Source organism: Vombatus ursinus, unplaced genomic scaffold (assembly GCF_900497805.2).
Source record: "Vombatus ursinus unplaced genomic scaffold, bare-nosed wombat genome assembly UNPS02014798.1, whole genome shotgun sequence".
Classification (NCBI taxonomy): domain Eukaryota; kingdom Metazoa; phylum Chordata; class Mammalia; order Diprotodontia; family Vombatidae; genus Vombatus; species Vombatus ursinus.
The window spans coordinates 3,622,309-3,648,844 of record NW_020954576.1 but is presented as its reverse complement, the minus strand read 5'-3'; positions in this window follow the sequence as shown (position 1 = coordinate 3,648,844).

The window sequence follows — 26,536 nt, the reverse complement described above, 5'->3', positions numbered from 1 at the left end:
CTTGAATTTTTGTGCCTCTTTTTCCATTTAGACAATTCTGCTTTTTAAGGCATCCTTTTCTTCACTGGCTTTTTGTACCTCTTTTACCATTTGGCCTAGTCTGTTTTTTTAAGGTGTTATTTTCTTCAGCATTTTTTGGGGTCTCCTTTAGCAAGCTGTTGACTCATTTTTCATAATTTTCTTGCATCACTCTTATTTCTCTTCCCAATTTTTCCTCTACTTTTCTTACTTGATTTTCAAAATCCTTGAGACCAATTCATATTTTTCTTAGTTTTGACTTTCATATCTTCTTCTGAGTAAGTATTCTGATCTTCCTTGTCACCACAGTAACTTTCTATGGTCAGAATTTTTTTCTGTTGTTTGTTCATTTTCCCAGTTAACTTTTAACTCTTTGTTAAAGTAGGGCTATAATTCCAGGGTGGAGGATATAGTGTCTTAAGCTTTAGGGGTTTTGTGCAGCTGTTTTCAGAGATACTTCTAGAGACCTATAAGTTTTCAGTTCTTCCAGAGTGGTATGATCTATGAAGAGGTGTTTACTACTCTCCAGGCCCATGGTCACTGGTCAATGAGTGACCACAAACACTCTTTTCTGCCCTGGAACTGTGAGGAGGGTCCCCTACTCCACTGTGGCTACAATCTCTGGTGTGCTAGTGCTCCTCCTCGCCCTGGGACTGCCACCCAGGACTGCGACCTGGATCCAAGTATGGGCAAAGCAGCAGAGTCCTGTCTCAGTGCTAGTAAAGAGATCCCTGTGATCTCCTTCTGACCAATTGTTTGACCTCCCCTTACCATGATAGACCTTTCCTGCAAACCTTCTAAGTTGTCTTCAACTGGAGAATTGTTTCACTCCATCTTTTTGTGGGTTCTGCTGCTCTAGAATTTGCTTAGAGTCATTATTTAAAGGTATTTGGAGGAGTTTGGGGGAGAGCTCAGGCAAGTCCCTGCCTTTGCTCCTCCATGTTGGCTCCACCTCAAAAAAATTAGCATTCTCACTGCTTTTTGTAACTGGTACAGAGCAACAGGCTAGAATGGACTTGATGAGAAGTGGTGCTATGGCAGGTAGAGGTCTAGAACACCTGGGCTCAAATTGCTAACACAGTCAAGTGACTTAACCATGGAACCATGAACAAATCTCTTATGTTTTCTCAGCCTGTTTCTCCTCAGTGGTTAAATAAGAATAGTAATAAAATAGGAATAATAATACCTGTAATATCTACTTCATAAGTTGTTGAGAAACTCAAATGAAAACAATAATAATAATAAATAATAGCTAATGCCTTAAGGTTTGCAAAGCACTTTACAAATATAATCTCATTTGATCCTCATAGCAACCCTGTGATGTATGTGCTATTATATCACCATTTTACAGATGAAGAAACTAAGACAGACAAAGGTTATATGACTTATGTGCCTTGCTTAAGGTTACATTATAAGTGTCTAAGGTCAGATTTGAACTTGAGTCTCTCTGGCTTCAACTCCAGCATTCTATCTACCATACCACTTAGCTGCCTCATATGTATAAAGAGCTTTGCGAACCTTAGAGCATATTATAAATGCCAGCGATTATAATTCTCTCTTCTTCTCATTTTGTTTGATGGGGTTCAGATTGGAATAGTCTAGGGACGAAATGCTATCCTGCCATTATTCTTTTCTATTTAATGTTCTGTAGACTATTGCTCAGGTGGACAAAAGAATGGCTTTTAGTAGTTGACTAAAAGTATTAGAACATCAGCTTATCTCCTGTATGTCTTTAGTACACCTCCAGGATCTAACAGGATGATGAGGATAATATATATTTCATTCTATTCCTGCCTGATTTTGATTTCTTTTGCTAGGTCTCTCCTGCATACTCTGTCATCCAGTGATGCTGGCTTCCTTATTGTTTCTCAAACAAGACACTCCATATCCTGATGCGGGGCATTTTCACTGGTTATATCCAATGCCTAGGATACTTTCCTTCCTTATCTCCACTCCCTGGCTTTTTTCAAGTCCCAACTAAAATTTCATCTACTGCTAGAAACCTTTCCTGATCCCCCAAATGTGAGTGCTTTCCCTCTATTATTTATTTCCAATATCCTGTATATAGCTTGTTTATACATAGTTGTTTACATGTTGTCTTCCTTCCGTGAGGTCCTTGAGAGCAAGGATTGTTTTCTACCTTCCTTTGCATCTCTGGCACTTAGCACAGCACGTGGCACATAGTAAACACCTAGTGAGTGGTTATTGATCGATCTCTAAATTTTGAAAGCTTTTCATTTCATGTAATTTAGAGATTATGAATATTTGGTGTGGTGACATCTCTCAAAAGCATTCTTAAGTTTTTATAGGTCAGGGTTATTTCCTGGGTGATTGTGGGCAATAGTTCAGGTCAAGATAATGTGCTTTGGTTCCAGTGTATTTTATTGTTTGAGTTTTCAAAGACATTTAGAGGTCTACATTTTTAGTATAGGGATTTGTATCCTGTAAGTCTAGGAAAGATACCAAGCTTCTGATGTATAAATCCAGCCACCAGGTCAAGTTTTTCTAAGCATGAGGTTTTTGTTGTTCAGTCATTTTTCAGTTGTGTCTGACTCTATGTGACCCCATTTGGGGTTTTCTTTGCAAAGATACTGGAAAGGCTTGCCATTTCCTTCTCCAACTCATTTTACAGATGAAGAAACTGAGGCAAGCAGGGTTAAATGACTTGCCCAGGGTCACATAGCTAGTAAGTATCTAAGGTCAGATTTGAATTCAGAAAATGAGTCTTCCAGACTCCAGACTCCGAACTCAATCCCCTATGTCACCTAATTACCCTAGGCATGAGGTAGGTGCTAATTTTTGCAGCCTTTAGTGAAGTTGTGTTGCAGTTTCTTCTGTTTCCTTGCAAAACCTGAATCAATTTAAAAGTTTGGGCTACTCAAGGATAATCTTTTTGTAATTTCTGGTGGTGATGACTCATTCCTGAATTGCTATCATAAATCCTTCTATTTCCATTAACAAATGTGGTCAGGATGAAGTCATTCGCTTGATACTTCTTTGTCTATATACTAGTGGCTAAAGTTCATGTGGACATTGCACATGGAGAATTTTTTGATTCTACTCTTGGATCTTAACTGCTACATAAACTCCTAATCAGAGATGAACCACTTTAGACTATATCCCACAAAGACAGTAGAGGATATTTGCTATCATTTGCTCTGAGAATTTTTATCAATTCTCTTTCTCTTCTTTGTTGAGGAGAGTAAATATTTCTATAGCTCCCACAGTGTAAGGTGTGTGTGTGTGTGTGTGTGTGTGTTGGGGGGGAGTGCTAGGATACATGTAAACTACTTGTCCAATGGCCAACAAGTGGATATGTTTCTGGAAGAGCATAAACATATTAATCTCGACATTTTTCTTGTAAATTTAACCAGAAGAAGAAAGTTAAGTTCTAGCTAAATCAAAGAGTGGATTATAGGTATTCTTTGGAAAGTCAAAGAAAGGAGTTAGTCAGATGGCTTTTATCATACAGCTACAAGAAACATTATTTCATGGGATATTTGGTCATTATGTATTCCAGCACTAATGCCAAGTATTTGCCAAAGTATCACCAGGAAAATAATTATAGGCTAGGTACCAATATTAGTTGCTAAGAATTAAGAAGTAGTGAAATTCTATGAAGAACTTGATAAGAGTCTCCAAATTAAATATGTATATATATATAATATATATATATACATTTATATGTTTATATTTGAATATGCACACACACACGTGTTTGTGTTTGTGAGTGTGTGTGTGTATTCTGATACTTGGTTACTTCAATGCAAAGGTGGGAATAGGTGAGGATGGAAAGAAATAAATGGGAAAGCATGGTCCAGGAAGAAGGAAAAAGAGAAGCTAAAGATTTGTTTAATAATCTGAAACCTGATTCATTTACATCAAGAACATTGTCTTTGAGAGAATTGCTAGGAGCAAACACCAAATAGCATCACAATAACAAAATAGATTATATTTTAACAGACAGAAAAAACTTGTTACTGAAATGGGAGTTATTCCTGAATATCTGTGTTTAGTCAGTCAGACCATTAATATATCAGAGTTAAGATCAGAATTAATTAAAAAAAAGAAGAAGAAGAATGAGGAACAGGTCCAGTGCACAATTAGAATAACTGATCTTGAACTATTTAAACAAATAATTGATCATCAAAAGTAGGAAAGTGATAACAGAAATGACTTTGACACCAATTATAATAATTTCATGCAATGTAAATTAATTATCAAAAGGAGTCCAAAATAACCCCCAAAATTCCTTAGTCAGAAAAAAGGAAGGCATCAACAGATTAGAATATAAATTCATTGTAAAATCTGATGAGGGATGATGGACTATTACGGGCAATATCATAAAATAGTTTGAATTAAATGAAGATTTTCAGTGACCTCAGTTTTTTGTTTTTCCTTTCTCAGATTTTACTAACTCTGTGGCTCAATTTTTTATTTAATCTAATACATGCTTAGAAATGACATTATTTCTTAAAATTGTAAGGCACTGTTTGGCAATATATTGTCACATGACTTGAATCTTAGGGTACTATTGACAAAAAGCAGTGTGAAGTCCTTACATATGTGACTGGTAATATTTATTTCTAGAGTTTTTTTTAATGGCTTAGTACTTGCGCACAAAGAAAGCATTCAAATCTTCAGTCCATTTCATGTACATGCTACATTTCATGTAGCACTTTGGTAGTCAGTACCATTATTATTATATCTTCTTATCTTTTTTGTTGTTTTTATTAAGTTTCCAACAGAGGAGACTTCATATTGAGAACTATTTTGCCTATGAATATTGACATACATTTTTGAAACTTACGGTTGCTCATTCAAGGATTTCTGATTTATTTTATTCCTTTTTAGTAAAGCCTTTTTCTATTCCTGTGAACTGTATGCTTTCAAGTGGGGGGTTGGCTTTCATATACTGGAAGTCACTTAACATCCATTTTTTTCAGTTTTCCTCAGACATATCTAATTTCTAGGTCATAATGTCCGTGCAAAGGTGAACATTTGGAGTTTTTGCCTTGATTTGGATAAATTTAAGCCTCTTCAGAGTATTTGCTGAAGGCTCCATCTATCTATGCTTCTTGTATTGAAACTTAAGAGAGAATAGAAAAGTTGTGTTGTCAGGAACGCACAGTAAAAAGTTCAGGTAACCCAGCACTTAAAGGCTACACCTGGAGTCAATGGTATTATAGATGGTTAATAATAGTTGATAGATAGTGCTTTAAGGTTTATAAAACATTACATTGAAGTTATCTCATTTTATCATAAAAGGTTCGATTTTGAAGACTCCCCAGGGGCTAAAGAAAGGGTAAGGAACTCAAATAAATCTGGAATTTGAATATTTTCCCTACAAAAGTGCTGAGTATTTTTACTACACAAATGTGATAAAGGTTGTACATAGGGCACTATGAGCACTGTCAATCTTCATGATTCCTGACTGTTCCAATTTGGGACTGTTCATCTCAAAGATTTGCCCTCTCTAAGACAGAGGACCCCAGGAAGCACTGGAAGGTTATGATTGTCAATAGCATTATTATTTAGTCTCATAATTCTAATGCATTGTCCATATTATGGTCCAACAGAAGAATGAGAAATTTAGAATCAATATGTACTATAGGGCTGAATCCTGAATCAACAAAGATGGACCACATACCATGTCATAAGATCAGAATGTTTGAGACTGTCTGATAGATACTCCATAGATAATAAGGCCAAGTATTTCGAGTTGGAAAGGATCTTAAGTGTCCTTGAGTCACAGAGAGATAAAACGACTTGTCCAGAATGAGAAGACTGTCAGTATCTGAGGTTGGTTTTGAACGCAGGATTTCCTGACTCCAAGTCCAGTACTTTATTTTTTCCATTATTACCACACTGCTGTTCTTCATTGCAGAGAAAGGTAAGGAGCATGTGATATAGTATGAGGAGATATAATTGAAGGTGGTTAGGCTGAAGATGAATTAGAGAAATAGACTAAAAGAATTCACAATTTGTTCAACAGTCATCATGTAAATTCTGTTGCTGTTGTGCTTTCAACAGTGAAAAATTCAACTTAGTCAATGCAGAAAATGCCACTCAGGCATTTTCTATGATTTCTGGGTCTTCTTCCTCATCCCTTCTCCTCTTTCCCCCAACCTGTTTGTGCAGGAGTTCACTCATCCATAAGATAAAATAAAGATATTTCACATAAACTATATCAATAAGAGATTAAAAAGCAATGTTTCAAAGGTGTTGCCATGGTTTCCAGAAGGACAATCAGCACTCGGTTCCATAGTGGCCCAGTATGGTCCTGCATCCAAGGGTCACTGCTGTATCTGACACCTAGCCTTGAGATCTGACTTATCTAGAGCTGTCTGTATCTCTAGAATGAGGCAAACCAGAGTTCACAATAGTAATTCCAGCTCACGATCACCCAAGAGAAACCATCAGCCTAGATGCAAGAGTGTATATTTTATAGTATCACCTAAGCATCCTTTCTGGTACCACATTCTGTTACTTAGCTACAAGGCCATGTTGATAGCTTTTTATTGACATTGGGCATTGGAGGATTTTATTTGTGTATTTTGCATCTACTTACATACACATATATGTGTATACATATACATACACACACAATTTTAAAGTCCTTAGAAAAGGCATTTGACAAATGTAATTTTTGCTGAGCATCTCTTATATGTTGACATATAATACCTAAATCGGGACTGAGTACTGTCCCTGAGAAGATAGACATTATTTCTGGGCACATATCCAAAGAACTATAATGAACTGAAGACATCTCTAGGTTTTAGTGACTGCTTTTTGTACTCCAAACCAGGGTTACTATTCACTGCCATGTCTCTCTTCTTGGCAAGTATTTGGTGATTGAAATGATTTCTGGGATCTTTTGACCTCCTTGTCATGCTAACTGCTTTACATCAATTAAACTGTTATAATGGTGATAATGAACCACAGTTTTCACCTTTATCCATTTCCTATTTTTCAACACCAACAATTTCAGTCAGTCAATAAACATTTATTAAGTGCCTATTTATTATGTGCCAGGCACTCTGCTAAGTAGCAAGGATACAAAAAGAGTAAAAGATAGTCCCTGCCCTCAAGGAGTTTACAATCTAATGGAAGAGACAGCAAAGAAACAAATATGTACAAACAAGCTATAAACAGGATAAATGGGAAATAAATAAGAGAACAAAGGCATGAGAATTAGGATGGATTGGGAAAGGCTTCCTATAGAAAATGAGATTTTAGTTGGCATTTAAAGGAAGCCAGGGAATCCAGTAGGTGGAGATGAGGAGGGAGAACATTCCAGGCATGGAGGAAAGGTAGAGAAAATGTTCAGAGCTCAGAGATGGAGTGTCTTGTTGGTGGAATAGCCAGGCCAGTGTCACTGGATCAGAGTATATGGCAGGACGTAAAGTGTAAGAAGACTGGGAAGGCAGAAGGAGGCTAGTTTATGAAGGACTTTATATGCCAAACAAAGGATTTTATATTTCTAAAGGCAATAGGGAGCCACCGGAGTTTACTGAGTGGGGGGGGGTGGGGAGACCTGTACTTTAGGTCAAACCTGAACTTCAGGAAAATTATTTTAGTGGCTGAATGAAGGATGGATTAGTGGAGGGAAAGTCAGGCTGAACTATCAGCAGGCTGTTACAATAGTGAGGTGATGTGTGCCTGCACCAGAGTGATGACAATGTTAGAAGCAAAAAGGGGAGATTTGAGAGATGTTACAAAGGTGAAATCAACAGAGTTTGGCAATAGATAGGATGTGGTGAAAGACAGTGAGGAATTCAGGGTGACTCCCGGATTGTGAGCCTAAGGGATTGGGAGGATGGCATTGCCCTGTACAGTAATAGGGAAGGTAGGAGGGGTAGAAGGTTTAAGGAGAAAGATAATGAATTCGGTTTTAGATAACCTTGAGTTTAAGATCTCTATTGGACATCCAATTTGAGGTATCTGAAAGGCAATTGGAGGAGATGTGAGAGTAGAAGTCGGCAGAGACCTCTAGGTGGGGTGGGGTGAATTCACAAGGTCGTCTCTGCCGACCTCTACTCTCACATCTGAATTCGCAGATTTGAGATTCATCAGCAAAAAGATGGTAACTAAATTCAATTTGGTTGAAGAGATCAGATTGGAAATGTTGCACTTTCACTGAATCATTAGATGATTGAGTCTAGTCCTTTCTTTTTAAAGGTGAAGAAGCTAAGGGCTAGAGATGTTAAGTGACTTTCCCAGGTCACATAGGTAGCAAGCATCTGAGGCAGAATTTGAACTCAGGTCTTCAAGTCTAGCATTCTATTCACTATATCACTTTCTGAGTCTTCTCATTTTTATCTTTCCTTTCAATTTGGTGTTGGTTTTTAGCTTTGTCTTAATTATTTGATTATCTGATTGCACACTGAATGCAGATTGAGAAAGGACTACCACTTCAACACCAGTTGTTTCCTTCTTATTAAGATATATTCAATTTCATTTTCTGATGATATTCATTGCTTACCATGCATGGTGCCTTCCCATCCATGTGCTACTGGGCTTCTGAATAGTCTACGAGGGCTAGAATCTAAAGCCATATTTTCAACTATATTTTTTCCTGTCCTTCTCTGTGCCTACCTTCATATTGAAATCACTCAGTATCAAGGTATATGCTGACTTGGATGGTAAGCTCTTGTCTTATTCTTCATAGACTTTCTCTATCTCCTCATCCTTTTCAACAAATATTGACATATAAACTATGATTCTCTTCATGGTGGGTTTTTGTTTGTTTTTTGCTTTTTTCATTTGTTTCAGTTGTGTCCAACTGTTTGTGATTCCTATTTGGGGTTTTCTGGCAAAGATACTGGAGTGGTTTGCCATTTCTTTTTCTAGTTGATTTTACAGATGAAGAAATTAAGGCAAACAGGTTACGTGAGTTCCCCAGGGTCAGACATCTAGTAAGTGTCTGAGGCTGAATTTGAACACAGGCCTTCCTGATTCCAGGCCTGGTGCTCTATCCACTGTACCACCTAGCTGCTTATGCTCATCATAAATACTTGCAACACACAGATGACCTAAGGTCCTATGAAAGGTTCTTGGTGTGTGCACACATCTACCAAGATCATGGGCTTAAGGTCAAGACTTGGCAGGGGCTTTCAAACAAACATGACTATTGACTCTGGTTTGTACTGTGTAAGGTGCCCTGTGCCTTTTGGTAGATGTGTGCATTCACCAAGAACCTTCAGAGGTCATCTGGGCCAACTCAAATTTCTCTCTACTATCTCTAACAAATGGTTAGCTAGTACTTGGTTAAACCCCTCTAGTGATGAGGTGGGGTGGGGTGAATTCACAATGTTACTTAACAATCTATTCCATTTTTGAAGGAGGAAAGAAGAAAACAAGCATTTATTAAGTGCCTACTATATGCCAGGCAGCTGGGGCAGCTAGGTGGCTCTGTGGATAGAGCACCAGGACTGTAGTCAGGAAGACCTGAGTTCAAATGTGGCCTTAGACACTTACTAGCTGTGCGATCCTGGGCAAGTCACTTAACCCTGTTTGTCTCAGTTTCCTTATCTATAAAATGAGCTGGAGAAGGAAATGGCAAACCAGTCCAGTATTTTTGCCAAGAAAACCCCAAATAGGGTCATGAAAAGTCAGACACTACTGAAACAAGTAAACAACAAATATGCCATTCACTGGACTGGGTGCTTTACAAATATTATTTCATTTGAGGCTCACAACACCCTTGGGAGGTAGGTGGGCGCGCAAGTAGAATTAGTCTACCCCCTCCTCCATGTGATAAACCTTCAAATATTTGCAGAAAGCAATCACATTCTTTCTTGACCTTTTCTCCAAGCTACACATCTCCAGTTATTTCAGATGATCCTCATATGGCATGGTTTCCAGATATCCTTCACCATTCTGATCACCCTCCTTTGGACGAATTGAAGCTTCTCCTTAAACACTGTACCCAGAGCTAACTGTAACGCTCCAGGTGTGATCTGCCCAGCATTGAGTCTAACAGTGCTATTACCACTCTATTCTTGCTCATTATACTTCTGATAATACAACCTGAGATCACATCATCCATTTTTGTTATTATTTCATCCAGTTGACTCATATTTAGATTGCAATCCACAAAACTCCCAGATCTTTTTCACACGAACTGCAGGGAACCCATTTCTTCTCTATGCTGAATCTGTGCAAGGTGATTTTTTTTAAAGCTAAGTGCAAGTCTTTACCTTTATCCTTGTAAAATGTTAAACTTGCTCGATCCAGCCCAAAGTGTGTCAAAATCATTTTGGAGCATGATTCTTTATTGGATCCTGATTCAGAACTAGATGAGGCAAAGACCTGGCATAGACATTGGAGAAAAATATCCTAGATTAGCTAGAGGAACAAAGATGACCTAACCAATTGTTTTCCAGATCTGATGTGTATGATTCACAAGAATTTTCATCTCTCCCATATTAATTCAGGCAACATGTTGTCCTATTTGCTGCCCAGTTGTATAAATATTTACCAATAGCATAGAAATTACCTATACACTCATGTATTTCCTTTTCATTTTTGCAGTGACTATACTTTACCTGGGCATCATGAGCACAGAACATGGTAGTTAGGATGCCTAGTCAAAGCATATGTGTATTAATGCTCAGTTGTCTGGCCAAGAGCTCTGTGGTGTAATGTATGTGTAGCTAAGCATTGCCCAGCAAAGGCATTTGTCTGTTCACCTGAGTGATTGGATTGTTTATTCTAAGTGGCCCATGAGCCACTTCTTGATGCCTATATTCTTGGCCCATCTCCAGATAACAAATGTGCAATACAGTCTAATGAAAACACATGACCTTGAGGGAACTGTTCTCTCATGCCTGTCATATGCAGCCCAACTAACAACTCCTGTGTGCCCAGTTAAAGTGTGGAAACAGTGACTCCACTGTGGGGGGCAGTGGGGAGGGAGTGAGAAATATCTCTTTCTTTGGAAGGACTTCAAGTAATGCAGGATAGATATTGCCTCCTGGGAAATAAAAGCAGGATAAGCCCTGAAAAAACTACGAAGTAAGTAAATTGCCTTTTGTGCCTCTAGCCTCTCCTTCTTCATCTTTCTCATTCCTGTGGCATCTCCTTTCTTTATGTAAGGTCCCAAGGTCTTCCATGCTATGTTATCTGGATTTCTCCCTGTCAACGGCAGCTTTCAAGAAAGAGAAGCTAAAAATTCAAGGACATTGATACATATGAACTTAAAGCGTTACCCTTGCCAGGGATCCGACTGCCCTGATAGGGGGATCAAGGATAAAATAAGAGATTGTAGCTTTGACTTGGACTTGCCATTAGAATTGGTATTTGGAGGGCAAGCACACTTTTCCTGCAAGCCACACTACACCAGTCACTGAATTAGGAGAGTGATAGCCCTGTGACCTCACTGAAAGAGTAAACTCCCGAATAAGGTAACTCTCCCTACCAAAGTGCATCATTGTCAGTATCTTCTTTGAAAAGTATAATCTTAGGGGCAGGTAGGTGGTCCAGTGGATAGAGCACTGGCCCTGAAGTCAGGAGGACCCGAGTTCAAATTCAGCCTTAGACCAAACTCTTGACACTTACTAGCTGTGTGACCCTGGGCAAGTCACATAACCCCAATTGCCTTTAAAAAAAAAAAAAGAAAAGAAAGAAAAGTATAATCTTAGACATTTGACTCGAACAGCAACTGGGAAGTTAAGGGCTTTGCTCAGGGTCACATTGTTGCTATTGTTCATCCTTTACTCTTTTTGTTTGTTTGTTTTTTGGTGAGGCAGTCAGGGTTAAGTGACTTGCCCAGGGTCACACAGCTAATAAGTGTCAAGTGGCTGAGGCTGGATTTGAATTCAGGTCCTCCTGACTCCAAGGCCAGGGCTCTATCCACTGTGCCACCTAGCTGCCCCGTTCATCCTTTATTCCTGAAGAGGACCAATGACATGAGGAAGGTGATGTCTTGATTTGCAAGTGAATTGAGTAGAGCTGTGCAAAGTCATCAGCCTCATTCTCTCCTCCAGAGTCATAGGACTCTAATGGCAAGCCATATGTCAGAATAACTGGCAATGGCCCCAGATGAAGTGGAGAACCTTGGCCTTTTTAAGTTAAGGTCTTTTCCAGGTCTCAGTTTGTCTGAGGCAACACCCATTCAGTGATTAAAGATTAGGTAAGAATTGAAGCAAAAGATGGCCTAGTTTGCCTTCATAAAAAATCAGTGTGGGAGGGGAAGACCTTTAGAGTTTCTAACCAGAACAGAAACAATTGCTATTTAACACTCACTCTGAGCCATGGAAACCCAAACAATGAGCAAGTGAGGCATGGGGTGAGACCTATTATTGGCCAGTCAATGAATGACACAGTGATTTGGATTTAAAGGAATAGTCAAATAGTTCCATTTGAATTCCAATGGGCTTCATCATAGGGTGGCTTTCCAGAGCTATATTTCAAGAAATCATAAATGAAAACTGCATGAGACAAAAGAGTTACTTGCCCTGTTTTTCAGGGAGGAATATATGGTAGAATAAATAAGTAGAGAAGGAAAAAAAAACCTAGACCCCAAACCCCATGATACCTTGTGAAGTATAAACAATCAAAATTTGTATTTCTTTGGACAGAACACCCACATATAAGAGTATGAGTCCCCAGATGGACAGAGGAAGAAAAGGAAGAGTTTAGGGTCACATAGCTATTATGTCTCAGAGCAAGATTTGAACCCAGGTTTTGTTGACTATAAGGCTGCTCTCTATGCTGACTTTGAGGTTATCTAATCACCTGACTCAATAGCTGAAATTAGGTACATACTATTTATTTGCTTCTCTTATATTGTATATGTTCTTATATAGACTTTATGCTTGCTTTTCCCTTTTAGGTTGTAAACCTCTCAAAGGTACAAATCATATCTACTCTTTTCTACCTACCTCAATCTAATGAAGCGTTACAGCAGTGCTGTTGATTAGCAAATCCCCGGGCTTTGATTTTTTGTTCCAAAGGGACAATTAATACCATCTGCCTTCAGTTTCTCTCCTCTCCACAGAGCTACCAAATGGATATTCCTAAAACATAGATCTATGTCACTCCCTTTACCCCTCAAAAATCTTCACTGTCTTCTTTTTGCCTCTTGAGTAAAAAAAAAAATCTTCCCTGGGGGAAGCCCTCCTTAGTCAGACTTCCACCTGCCTTTCCATTTTTTTTCCCGTATTACTCCTTCACTTTCCATATTAGTTAAATTGGCCTGCTGACTCTTCTCCAAACACAACATTTTTTTCTCCTACCTCCATACATTTGTACAAGTAGGGCCGTAGTCTGGAACACAAACTTGTCTCCCTTCTCCACCTTAAAATCCCTGGCTTTGTTCAAATCACAGTTCAGGTGCCATTTCCTACATAAGTCACAGCTCAACTTCCACATCGTATATCCTTTCCTGATCTCCCCCCAACCCCCAGTGAAATAGCATTCATTTTATCTTGAAATTATTTTGCACATGCTTTGTTCTTATTTACTTTTATACATATTGTATCCCAAACAGTAGATTGTAAACTCCTTGAGGGCAGGGACTATTTAAGTTTTTGGTTTTTTATATCTAGTGCATAGCAGAGTGTCTTGGCCTCAGTAGGCTTTTAATATTGACTCTTGCTTCATGAAGGAATCTTTGAGATTAGTGGGAAGAAGCCACAGCATTTAAGCAGACACTTAGAATGGGTGGAGTAGATACTGGGTTCTGTGTTAGCCCTCCTCTCCCAATCCCTGCTGCATGAAGTCATTTTGTACATGGGCAACAACAGATTTGGTGGCATCTGGTATTGTGTCCCTTATGGGTCAAAACCAGATTAGTTGTAAATCTTGCCTGTCTCTTTTTCCCTCTCAGTCTTACAGCAAATGTTCCCAAAGAAACACCCAAAGCCTTAGTGTTTCAAGTGGCTTTTTATGTGGTTATTTGTCAATGCAATTTGAAGCCATAACCCTGTAGACCTTGATCTCTATTTTGCAGAGATGAGCAAAATAATCCCATTTTACATGTGGTAATTTGAGGCCCAGAAAGACCTTCCCAAAGTTCGTATTCTTGCTGCTCTCCTAGCATCACCCAAGAATTCGGGGCTATGTTGACTTAGAATTGTTTTACAAGGCTTTGCTTCTCTTTCTTCCCAAGCTGTTTTCTTCTTCCTGGCAGCTTTCTTCTTTCCAGTCCTCTCCACAGCAGTCCTCATTGCTGGGAAGCCTTTGATGAACCTTGTATCACATTTTATTCCCCAGATGCAGCGATGAGGAAGATATGATAGCACCATTTTTACGGCATTGCTCTCCATCTGGCTTGCTCCCTGGCTTGTGTGCAGAGCTTCTCCTCCTTTCATGAGGCTCTGGCAAATGGGATCAAAGACAAGATTCCCTTTTCGAGTTGGCTGCTCTAGGAATAACTTATAGCAAACTGCCTTTCACATCTCACTCATTTTAGACACATTCTAATTAACTCTGACTGAAAAATAATTGCCTTAGATCAGGTTGATCTGATTGAAGATCTAAATAACCTCGCTTGAGTGGTATTTATATTTCAGCAACTGGTCTTGGGTGAAGATAGTGTGTGGCATGAATACTAATTGCAGACTAAGTAGATACAGAAAGAATGCTAAAGTTCATCAAATGATTAAAAAAACCCAACAACTTGTCTTTAATTTCCTTAAAAATATGTGTTTAGGCAGTCCTCAACTTAGGAACAAATTCTGAAATTTAATTTGTAAGTTGCTGTTTAGAATTTCATTTCCCCATAGAAACAATATTACACATGGTGGTTGATTCCCGAGACAGCCTATTTAAATTATGACATAGCTGTATAATAAATGCCGACATATTGGTATCCTGTTTTCAGAGTCATAAAAACAGAGGTGCATGTTGTACGGAGGGGAGAAGACACTGAAGGAGGACAAGGTGAATGAGAAGGAAGAATGAAGAAACTTGGGGCAATCTTGAGTCTATCATATCCAATCAGTTAAGAAGCCCTATCTGTTCTACCTCCATAATATCTTTCATCTTGTCCTCTCTTTTCTATTTCCATCACTCTACCCTAGTACATCCTCATTACCACCCACTTGGACCATTGCATTAGCCTTCTAGCAAGTCTTCCTGCCTTTACTCTTTTCTTCATCCAATCCATTCATACTACTCATTCTTGCTCATGTACAAATTTGAATGTATCACTCTCTTTTTTGAAAAAAATTAATATTTTATTTTTTCCCAATTACATATAAAAACAATTTTAACCTTATTTTATTTTTATTTTTTTTTGTTTTACAATTTTGAGTCCCAAATTCTCTTCCATTCTCCCTCTGTTGCCCCCTCCTTCAGAGGTCAAGCATTTGATATAGATTATACATGTACAGTCAGGCAAAATATATCTACATATTGGTCATGTTGCAAAAGAAAATACAGACAAAAAAAGCAAGAAAAAGACAGTAAAAACAAGTAAGCTTCTATTGCATTCAGATTCCATTAGTTCTTTTTCTGGAGGTGGATAGTACTTTTCATCATAAGTCCTTCAGAATTGTCTTGGATTTTTGTATTGCTGAAAATAGCTGTCATTCACAGTTAATCACTGTACAATATTACTGTTACTATGTACAATGTTCTCCTGGTTTTGGTCACGTTCTGTTACATCAGTTAATGTAAATCTTTCCAGGCTTTTCTGAAAGCATTCTGCTCATCATGTCTTATAGCATAAGAGTATTCCATCACAATCATATACCACAACTTGTTAAGTCATTCCCCAATTGTTAGGCATCTCCTCAATTTCCAATATAATTCCCCTTTAAAAGCGGATGTATTCTACCTCCTTTTGGTGGAAAATAGCAGCTTTGAAAGATATAAAAACTCTAATACACCTATGACTCCAGAGGACTGATGATAAATCATGATACTTCCTAATAGAGGGGTGCAGAGTAAGTCGTACATTATATATCTCTACCTACACACACACGTACATTTATACAAATATTTAGACTTGACAAATATATAAACATGTTTTGCTTAACTGTCATTATTTGTTACAAAGATTGTGCTTTTTTTTTTTTTAAATGTAGGGATTGGGGAATTCAGTGAGGGGGGGAGTGGAGAAGGGAGCTATCCATAGAGTTGCCTAAAAAAGGAGAAAAGGAAGAAAAGAAGGTCATAGGAGCATTTTAAAAAAATATATACAGGAAAGAATTGAAAGAAGTTCAGAAGGAAACAAAGACAAATAGTATGATGACTGCAATTTACATGTTGAATTTATTATATAGTTTTGAAAAATAAAACAAGCTGTTTGTAAAGAGATTTATGTTTTCCTATATAAACCTCTTTTTCTGCTCTATTTTATATGTGAAAAATGTTTTCCCCTCTGGTGTTAGTTAAATTCAGAATTAAAAAAAAATCAAAAGAAACAAAAAAGTCTTTAGTGGCCTATTGAATAAAGTTCACACTTTTTTCTTTGACACTCGTAGCTCTACAATGTGGCACAACCCAACCATACTTCATAGCACTTCTGTCCATTCACTGTACTTCAACCATAGTGGACTAGGGTCTGCTCCCATTACAAATCTATATTCTCACTTCCTTCATGCTCTTCATGAGGTTGCTTATTCCTAGAATGTCCTCCCTGCCCATTTTCACTCACTGGATTTTTGCCTCTCTTAAAGTCCATTTCAAATGCTACTGCCTCCAAGAATCTTCTCTGACCATCCTCCCTTTACTCCTCTCCACTCCTGAACTTATGAATATCAACCTTCCCCCTCAGACCCCACAAAGCACTCAGTTTTGTAATTTTCTAATGTAATTTCCACGTATGATTACATATTATGGCTGTGTGGATTGATATCTTATTCCCCTCCTACATTGTAAGTTCCATGAGAACTGGGATCCTGTCTTATGTAAACTGTGATCCTTTTCAACACCTAGCAAGGTGCTCTGCAGAAGGTAGGTGTCTAATAAATGTCTGACGTATGAATGAAAAAAGAGATAAAGTTACCTCCTTTCCAGGACAGGTTCCAGGCAAAATTTTGAAATAGCTGGTTTTCCTTTGGTGTTCTCCCACTTTCCTTTTGTTCCTTTCTTCTCAATATCTTTTTTCCTCTCTTACCAGGAGCCCAAAAGCTTAGTGCCCTTGTATATTCCTAACACCTACACTGAAGCATCTCATATAGACTGACCATGCCACTCCCTCCTATCCTAAAGTATCCCATATTCCAAAATTCCTTTCCCAAACTCTATCAAGAGTTCCATCCCCCTAGTGCATGTGTATTAGAAACAAAGTAACCTGATTAGATTCACAGGTATATTCATATCCTTTAATCCCTAGTTTTAAAAAGAGAGATGTTTTGTCATTAAATTCATATATAATTGGTAGAAATTTACGAATTGTAAAAAGGGAACATTTGAGGCATAATGTTAAAGGGAGAAATTGGAGGGGAAGGGAGAGCAAGGAGCATACCCCAAGGTAGGCAGAATCCCTATCTGGGATTTTGATTCTGTGATCAAAAGACCCAAGTCTCTCTGGAAGTTTGCCAATGCAACCCTCTTGTTTTGAAGGTGAGGAAACTGAGACCCACAGATGGAGATAATTTGTTCAAGGTCACACAGTAGTTAGTAATCAAATTAGTACTTGAGCTCAAGTCTCCTGGCTCCCAGGCTTGAGGTCTTTCCACTACCCTCTATTGCCATTTGTTAAAGTTTCTTCCTTTCTATTTCTGAAAACAAACATTCTCAAAAAGCCTCTAGGTTTATTTTTTTATTTTTTCCCAAATATTCATGACAGCAGGAGAGAAGGCTCCAGGAAATATAGAGAGGGAAGGGGTGTGTGTGTGTGTGTGTGTGTGTGTGTGTTTGGGGGGGTCATCAGAACAAAGAGAATTATTAATCTGTCTGGGTTGTTTGTATATTGCCTACAGAGCTCAGCTTAAAAGGCTTCTGATCTCTGATCTCCCGTTACCCACTTAGAAGAATTAGATGCAGGCCTCGAGGACACTAATAGTTTTGAAGCTTCCAGAGATAGTAATAGCTCTACCCAGGATGGCCTTGATTTGACTAAACTCACCTTCTTTGATGAATACACCTTTTCATCCATGGAGGTATTTCTTCTACCTAGGATGAATACAAGCCCTCTAGGTCTTGATGTCCTGTTTAATCTTTTTATGGAGGATTTATGCAACACCCTGAAGATATCCCCCTTATTGTTTTTGTAGCCTATGGGTGACCCTGAGATGGGAACAGAAACTTCTTTCTCTCTGGGTTGGCTTACTCATGCCAACCTGTTCTCACGCTGGCAAGTCTAGTAAGTTTTCCCAGAGTGAAGGTCAGTCACAACCATGTGGTTACTATTCAAGCTCTCTTTTGGGGTCCTGGGTATAACCCTGGTTTAGATGGGAGATACATTCTTATATCTCATCATTTTAGCATCTGTGAATTGGTTTGCTTCCCATTTATATGACTCTTAAACATGAAACACATAAAACAATACAATAATTATATCATTTATTCAGAAGGTAAGAGCAGGAATAATCAAAATATAACAATAAATATAATAATCAAAATACATTATGTTATAATCAAAATATAACATTACTTTTATGCACACAATGTCTGTGGGGGGAAGTGGTTAGAGAAATCTAGCAGGGAAACACATGACTAGGAAAGTCTATGTTTCCAGTTCAACTCATGATTCTGGATGGAAGACATTTATGTCCTTGGTCTCTTTAGAGAATAGTCTGCACCAGAGTCACTTGCTAGACAAAAACACTTCTCTGCTATCCACTTCCCTTCTAGACCTCACAACTATCATGCTAGGTGAAACCACTTCTTCACTATTCTCTAATCATTGATGCTGTGACCAACTCTTTTAGCACACACCCATCCTTGACAGGGTACTGAAAAAGTGTTATGCTCTTTCAATGACAAGTAGTTTCCTTCGACCAGAGAACTGCCAATCTCTCTCAGATTTGTTCTAGGATTTTGAGGATTGACTCTCAAGTTGAAAATAGTAGTAGGGTCATGCAGTTTTTCTCCAGCCAGCTCTTTAAATGAAAAGAGATTTTTCTTTATCTAATCAGCCTGCAGTCAAGCCATGCTTCTTCTCATAGCAAAGTAGATACAAAGTCTAACTTTGGTGCAGGGGCCTGGAGTCAGGAAGGTTTGAGTTCAAATTTGGCCTCTGACACTTAGTAGCTGTGTGACCTTGGGCAAGTCACTTAACCTACATTTGCTTCAGTTTTCTCATCTGTAAAAAGGACATAGTAATAGCTTTTATCTCCCAGGGTTGTTGTGAAGATCAAATGAGTTAATAATTGTAAAAGCACTTAGCACAATGCCTAGCATATAGTAAGCACTATATAAATGTTTGTTGTTGTTATTCCCACAGCAAAGTAGATACAAAACCTATTTTACACAATGACCCAGAGTCAGGAGGGTTTGACTTCAAATCTGGCCTCAGACATATACTAGCTATGTGACCCTGGACAAGTCACTTAGCCTCTATTTGCTTCAGTTTCCTCAATTGTAAAATGGGGATCATAATTGTCTCTGTCTCACAGGGTTGTCATGAAAATCAAATGAGATAATATTTGTTAAAAAAAAAAGACACTTAGCACATGCCTGGCACATAATAGGCACTCTTTAAGTGCTTATTCTCTTCCTCTTCCTTTCCCCTCTCTCTTTCTCTCTCTCCCTCTTAAACCAGAGACGGCAGTAAAAGACAATACAGGCAGACCCGGGAAAGATTTCCACTTTCAGGCTGTAGATGGTGATAAAGGGCAGTGCTCCTTGTTTCTAGCCAATCTTATCTCAGCAAAATACTGACTCTCTTCTGATCCTCCTGGCTCCCAGCAGAGTAGTTTCACTGTCTTCTAATACTACAAACAAGGGCCTCCTACTTACATAATGTCTTAGTTCCCTAACAATTATTTAATTTATTATTTATCAGCCATAGTTTCCAAAACTCTGGAAATAGTCATTGGCAAATGAGTTCATTGGCAAATGAGTTAATGGATCACAACACCCTGTATCCATGTCAATGCTCTGCTCTTAAACAGGTCCTTTTCTTTACATTTATCTGAGTTGCAATTCTTTCTCAGGTCTTCTGAACAGTCTGTTCTCTCCTCCACATTTTATCTGAGGAACTGTGTATCTTCTCAAGATGATGTTTACCTGTAGTTCTTACACAAGTTAGATCCATTAGATTGTGAGCTCCCTGAGGGCAGGGAGTGTCTTTTGCTTCTTTTTGTATCCCAAGAGCTTAACACTTGGCCTGGCACATAGTAGGCATTTAATAAATGTTTATTGATTGATTGATTGGCAAGCAATCTTTTTCTGTCTCTTTCAGAAACCAAAATGTCAATATATAAAAGGGGAAGCCCCTGCCATTTTAATATTTCCAGGTACAATGTACCACTGTGGTTGCCTCTGAGCTCTCTCTTATTTTCTATATTCAATAGACCAATTTCTTTTTAGGGTCATCTATATCCTTTTTAATGTTTTTTACGTCTACTTTCAAACCCAAGCCATCATGTTTAACACATTGCAGCCTACTTACACCCACCATGCACCTTGCCCTTTGGGCTTTTTGCAATCTCGGTTCTTCCAAGTCTGTGGTATTCCATGATTCACAACCATTATAGTATGAGTAGGAGTGCTGATGTTAAAGAGAGAGGCTTTTGCAGCAATGAACGATTTGGAAAAATTGTGAGCACTGAATAATTTCCCCAATACAATTCAATTCCATCTCCTCCTTATACTCAATTTTGGACCTAGCTCCCTGTCCATCTGCAGCACCTGTCCAACATAAATATGTTGAATAGACTGACTGACAGGCTGCCACCCAGCTAAATAGAAAGCAGACAAGCTTTTATGATTTTCTACAGCACATCTTTATATTTATGGTAGTGACTGAGAGGTGCTGAGAATGTAAAATAAGCAATGTCTTTTGTTTGTTGCTTTGTGTAAAGTCATTTGACTCCTTAGAACAAAATGCAGCCTTGAAATTTCTCCTCAAGTAAGGCATCTTGTTCATTCGTTTATTCAACAAACATTTATTAATTTTCTACTGCCTTATATGTTGGAGGAGATAAAAAGCTAGGACCATACCTGCCCTTATGGAGTTTATAGTTTCCTCAGGGAAGTAAGACATAAATAAATACATTGATGTCAAATATTATATGACAAATTCATTAGAAAGTTGCCAAACAAAATACTATATGAAATCAGTGTAGGAAGTCCATTATCTCTAAAGGCAGGTGAGGAATCAAGGAAGGCTTTGGGAAAGAGATGCACTTTAAGTTAGAATTTAACAAACAAGTAGGAATTTCTCTAGTATAGAAGGAAGAGCACACAGACATTAAAATTATATAAGACAGATGTGACTATAGGGATAACTTTCTGACATGGAGCAAAATATAAAGCAGTGAGACATATACTCACAAAAGAGGTTCACCCATGTAATGGCAGATGTTCTATAAAGAGGCCAAACAAAATAAGGATTTCCTTTAATACTTTAATGAATCCATGATTTCACTGATATATGTTCTCATCCAGAGGGAGAAATTGCAATCTACCCAGAACTTCTGCTCCTGTGTGGCTCATATGCATGTCTTTCCACAAATATTCCACAAGGACTTTCCCAATATGAGAAGGGTATTCTTCCATATCTCTTGGCATTACATAAATAGCAATGGAATATATATGCTATCTACTGATTGGTTATTCCTTGATCTTACCACGTGATCAATCCATTTCCTGTTTCTAGTCACAATTCTTTATGTGACTTTTACTGCAAAATAATTCACTGGCAATGCACTCCAGTCTACTCAGGATCACCATAGGCCTTTCTGTGTTCCTTTCAGTGACCTGCAATTTTTTTTCTTTGGAGAGTCTGATAATCTGTGACTTGAGCCAGGACTGAATCTATCTCATTGTCTTTATTGCCCAAATCACATTTTCTTCCCTCTCTCCAGCATGAATAGCATAAAAGACTTTAGTAAATGTTTTGCCAAAGACCAGGCACACTATATTTACGTAAACTATACATTATTCCCTTGAACAAACAGTTTAGTAATCCTATCCAAACAAAAGAATAAGGTTAGTATGGTAAGACCTGTTCTTTGCCGCAAAGAGTATGGTCTTTTTGTGCTGATCACTTCCTTTTCTGTATTTTCACTAATCATCCTTTTAATACAGGGGGTCTCAAAAATCTTAGTGCAGGTTTAAGCTATTAAAACTTAAATACTTTTAGGACACCCTGTAATTTGTTTGAGAATTTTGCCAGAAATCTAAGTCATGCTACACTTTGAAGACTTCATTCTGTCCACACTCTTGACAATTGGGACAAATTTGACCTCTTTCTCTAGAATTTTTCTCTAGTACTCTATGGATTTTCAAAGACCATTGACTCAATTATCACACCTGTCCATCCTTTCAGCACTCTAGGTTACAATTTTTGTGTGCCTACTGACTTGAACCCAGCAAGGATAGTCAGAGGTTATCTTTTACACTCTCTTGGGTATCAAATACCCATGTGATTTTTTCTTGTTCTGCCTCTTCCAGTCATTATCAAGAGAAGTAACATAAAGGACATCAGCAGAGATATGCCTGTGGCAGCTAGGTGGTGCAGTGGATATAGTGCTGAACCGAGAATGTGGAGGACCTAAGTTCAAATATGGCCTTAGACACTTACTAGCTGTGTGATTCTGGGCAAGTCACTTAACCTCTGTCTGTCTCAGTTTCCTCATCTGTAAAATAAAGGTAATAATAGCACCTAATTTCTAGGGTTGATGTGAGGATAAAATGAGATAATTTGCATAAAATACTTTGCAAACTTTAAAACCACATATGTGTATTCTGTATGTGTGTGTATTAGCTATTATTATGTATGATTATGAAAGAAGGTTGGCTGGTCATATTGTGTGAGAGAGGGGGAAGGCCGAAAAATGGACAGCCCATGTGCTCTATTTATATGTGCACAATATCAAGAGATCTGGAAGAAGCATGTTAGGTGGACTTGCTGTGAAGAATATGTAAGGGGCAGCTAGGTGGCACAGTGGATAGAACACTGGCCCTGAAGTCAGGAGGACCTGTGTACAAATCTGGCTTCAGACCAAACATCTGATACTTACTAGCTGTATGACCCTGGGCAAGTCACTTAACCCCAATTGCCTTAAAAAAAAAAAAACACTATTAAGAATATATGGGAAGATTTGTACAACAGTCTCATAGGATAAGAAAGCATGCACCATTTTTTCATTTGCTATTAGTTGTTTTACTTGCAACTCCACCATCATCTTTATGCATCCCTAGGATAAGCTCATGTCTAGGAAACTCATCATCAGGACATTGTTTCAGTTTCAGTACTTTACTTCTTTAATACCCTAAGTTGCTTTTTGTCCCTCTGATTGGGAGACTGTTAGTTAAAAAAAAAGAGTAAAATCTCTTCCCAAACCCTCCCTTTCGAGAGGGCTCAGAATTCCAGTCATCCCTTCATTTGCTTCCAATAGCTCTGCTTGGTTTTGACTCTAACATCATCATCATCATCATCATCATCATCCCCATCATCATCTTCTCATACTGGGTTCTCTCTGGAACCTATTCTGATTTACATCTTTCTTTTGAATATTTTCTTCTCCCATTAAATAATAAGCTCCCTGAGGGCAGGGACTGTCTGGGCTGGGTTGGAGAGCGCTGTCTTTCTTTTTCTTATTTGTATCTCTAGAATTTAGCATAGTGCCTGGTCCATAGCAAGAACTTAATAAAGTTGTGTTGTATTGGCATTGTATTGTGTCGTACCCTTGATGGCAATACCCACAACAATGTCATCACAGATCTATTGAAATTTGGAAAAAATGGAGGAGAGGGGAGAGATTGGAAACTGGAAGATCAACTAGGAGAGTGTGGCAATAGTTGAGTTAAGAGATGAGGAGGATCTGAAACAATGCTGAAAAAAGAATGCTGAAAAGAGGATGAGTGAGAAAGATGTTGTTTAGAAGAAAAAATAGCAGGACTTGGGAAATAATTAAATGTGAGAGGAGAGGGAGAAGGAAGAACTCTGAAATTACCAACCTAGGGTGGTAATACACTCAACATAAAGCAGAATTTTTGAAAGCAGCAGCTTCAGGAGAAAAGATAATGAGTTCTGCTTTGAACATGATGAGTTTAAGATATCAATTGTATATACAGATAAAAGTGTCCAACAAGCAGTTGGTAATGAAGGACCAGATGTCAGCAAAGATATTATGTCCAGATATATAAATTTGGGAGTCATCTGCATAGCAGTCATCATTGAACCTATAGATGCACATGAAATCACTTAGAGAAAGATAAAAAAGAATAAGGACTAGATCAGAGCCAAAAAACAAACAAACAAACAAAAAACCTCCCTTGTAACAAATGTACACAGTCAAGAGAAAAAAAATAAATTCCTACATCGGCCATGTTCAAAAAAGTGTCTCATCTTGTACCACTCATCTATGACCTCTTTGTCAGGAAGTAGAAAACATGGTAACTCTTGAATCATGAATTTTTTGATTAGGCTTCTTAAACCTTTCATTGTTGTTCTTTCTTGACAACATTTCAATTGTCATATAAATTGGCCACCTGTTACTGTTCATTTCACTCTGAATCAATTCATAAAAGTCTTCTAAGTTTCTCTAAATCAATCTCTTTGGTTACATCCTATAAGGTAATAATTCTCCATTTCATTCATATGCTATAATTTTCTCAGCCACTCCCCAACTGATGGACACTGCCCCCTTAGTTTCTAGTTCTTTCCTACAACAAAAAGTGCTGCCATGAATATTTTTGTACATATGGGTTCATTCTCTTTTCCTTTGATCTCTTTGGAATGTATGCCAAAAAGTAGTAACACTAGGTCACAGGGTATGCATAGTTTAGTTAACTTTTTGATTTTGTTGCAGGTTGTTTGTTGCAGGCAATGGCTGAATAGCTCCACCAATGGTGTATCAATGTGCCTCTTCTACCACACAGCCTCCAACAACTGTCACCCTAGCTCAGGCCCTCATTATCTCTTGCTTAGTCTACAGTGCAAACCCCCTAATTGGTTTCCCTGCCCCTAATCTCTCCTCCTTTCCAAATCATCCTCCATAAAGTTGCCAAATTAATATTCCTGTAGCACAAATTTGGCCTCTACTCAAGAAGGTTCAGTGGCTCCCCATTGCCTTTAGGATAAAACACAAACTCTTCAATTTGGCAATTAAAACCCTTCGCAACCTGGCTCCAATCTATCTTCCCAATTTGATTTCACATTTCTCCCTCTCACACTCTGTGTTCCAGCCAGACTGGCCTACTTGCTGTTCCCCAGACATATCAATCCATCTGTTGCCTCTGTGTCTTTTCACAGATGGTTCCCTCATACTTGGACTATGCACTCTCCTCACCTCTCCATTTTAGAATCCTTAGCTTCCCTCCAGCTCAGCTCATGTGTCATCTCTTCTGTAACATCTTGGCTGATCACCTTGACTCATCATGGTCCTCCCATCCTCAAATGAGGTTGCATTTACTTATCTGTTTACATGTTATATCGGCCTCCCCAACAGAATGCATTTTTCTTTTTTGTCTTTTTGTCCCTAGCACCTGGCACAATGCCTTGTAATGAATAAATGCTTGTTGAATTCAATTTGGATTGTTGTTAATTGAAGGTACAAGGAAAGCAAGAGGGTCCCATGGAAATGGGACTGCCTGTGGAACTTTTCAGCCCTGGCCTCCATCAGTAGGAATTGGCCAAATATACTTATTTGCCCAAAGATTGTACACTCCAAATTTGGACTTCATTATACTTAGGGACCTCTGGAAACATTATAAACCACAACTTGCTTCAGTAAGGAATGGGGGTGGTATGTTGGGGGGAAGAAATTAGATATAGAGTCAGAGGATTGGGGGTTGATCCCAAACTCTGCCTCCTACTGCTTTTTGTGACTTTAGGCTAGTTTCTTCTCTTCTTTGAGCCTCAGTTTCCTTAGCTATAAAATGAGAAAATTGGATTAGATGATCACTGAGATCACTTTTAGCTTTAAAGCCCAATCCACCATGGACTTCTTCTCCATTTAGGCCCACTCGTACAAAAAGGTCTACATGAAACCTTTCCCATCAATACCACCAGCCTGTTACTAGTAAGTGATTCTCAGGTTCTATCTGCTGAACCTCCATGATCTTCAATAGCCTGATGTTAGCAGCACATCTTGGTCCACTTCTTTCACTGTGCCCTGAAATGCTGCTGATTGTGGCATGCACGCATCAACCCCATGGTCACAAACCCTCTCATTCCCAGCACACACTGTGAGTACCAAATGGTATTTTAGTGCTATTGAAACCAATGTTCTACCTCTCTGAAACATCTACAATTACACAATTAATCTACTTCCAGGGGCCTCCACAGGTTGCATATTTTCTCTTTCAAAATATGAGAACTGAGTCCTAGTTTCCCTCAAAGCTCAGCTCAAGAACCACCTTCGACAGGAATGAAGCTTTTTCTGATTCTTTCATTTAGTACCATCTCATCTTTCCAACTGCCTAACCCTCTAAAAATTATCTT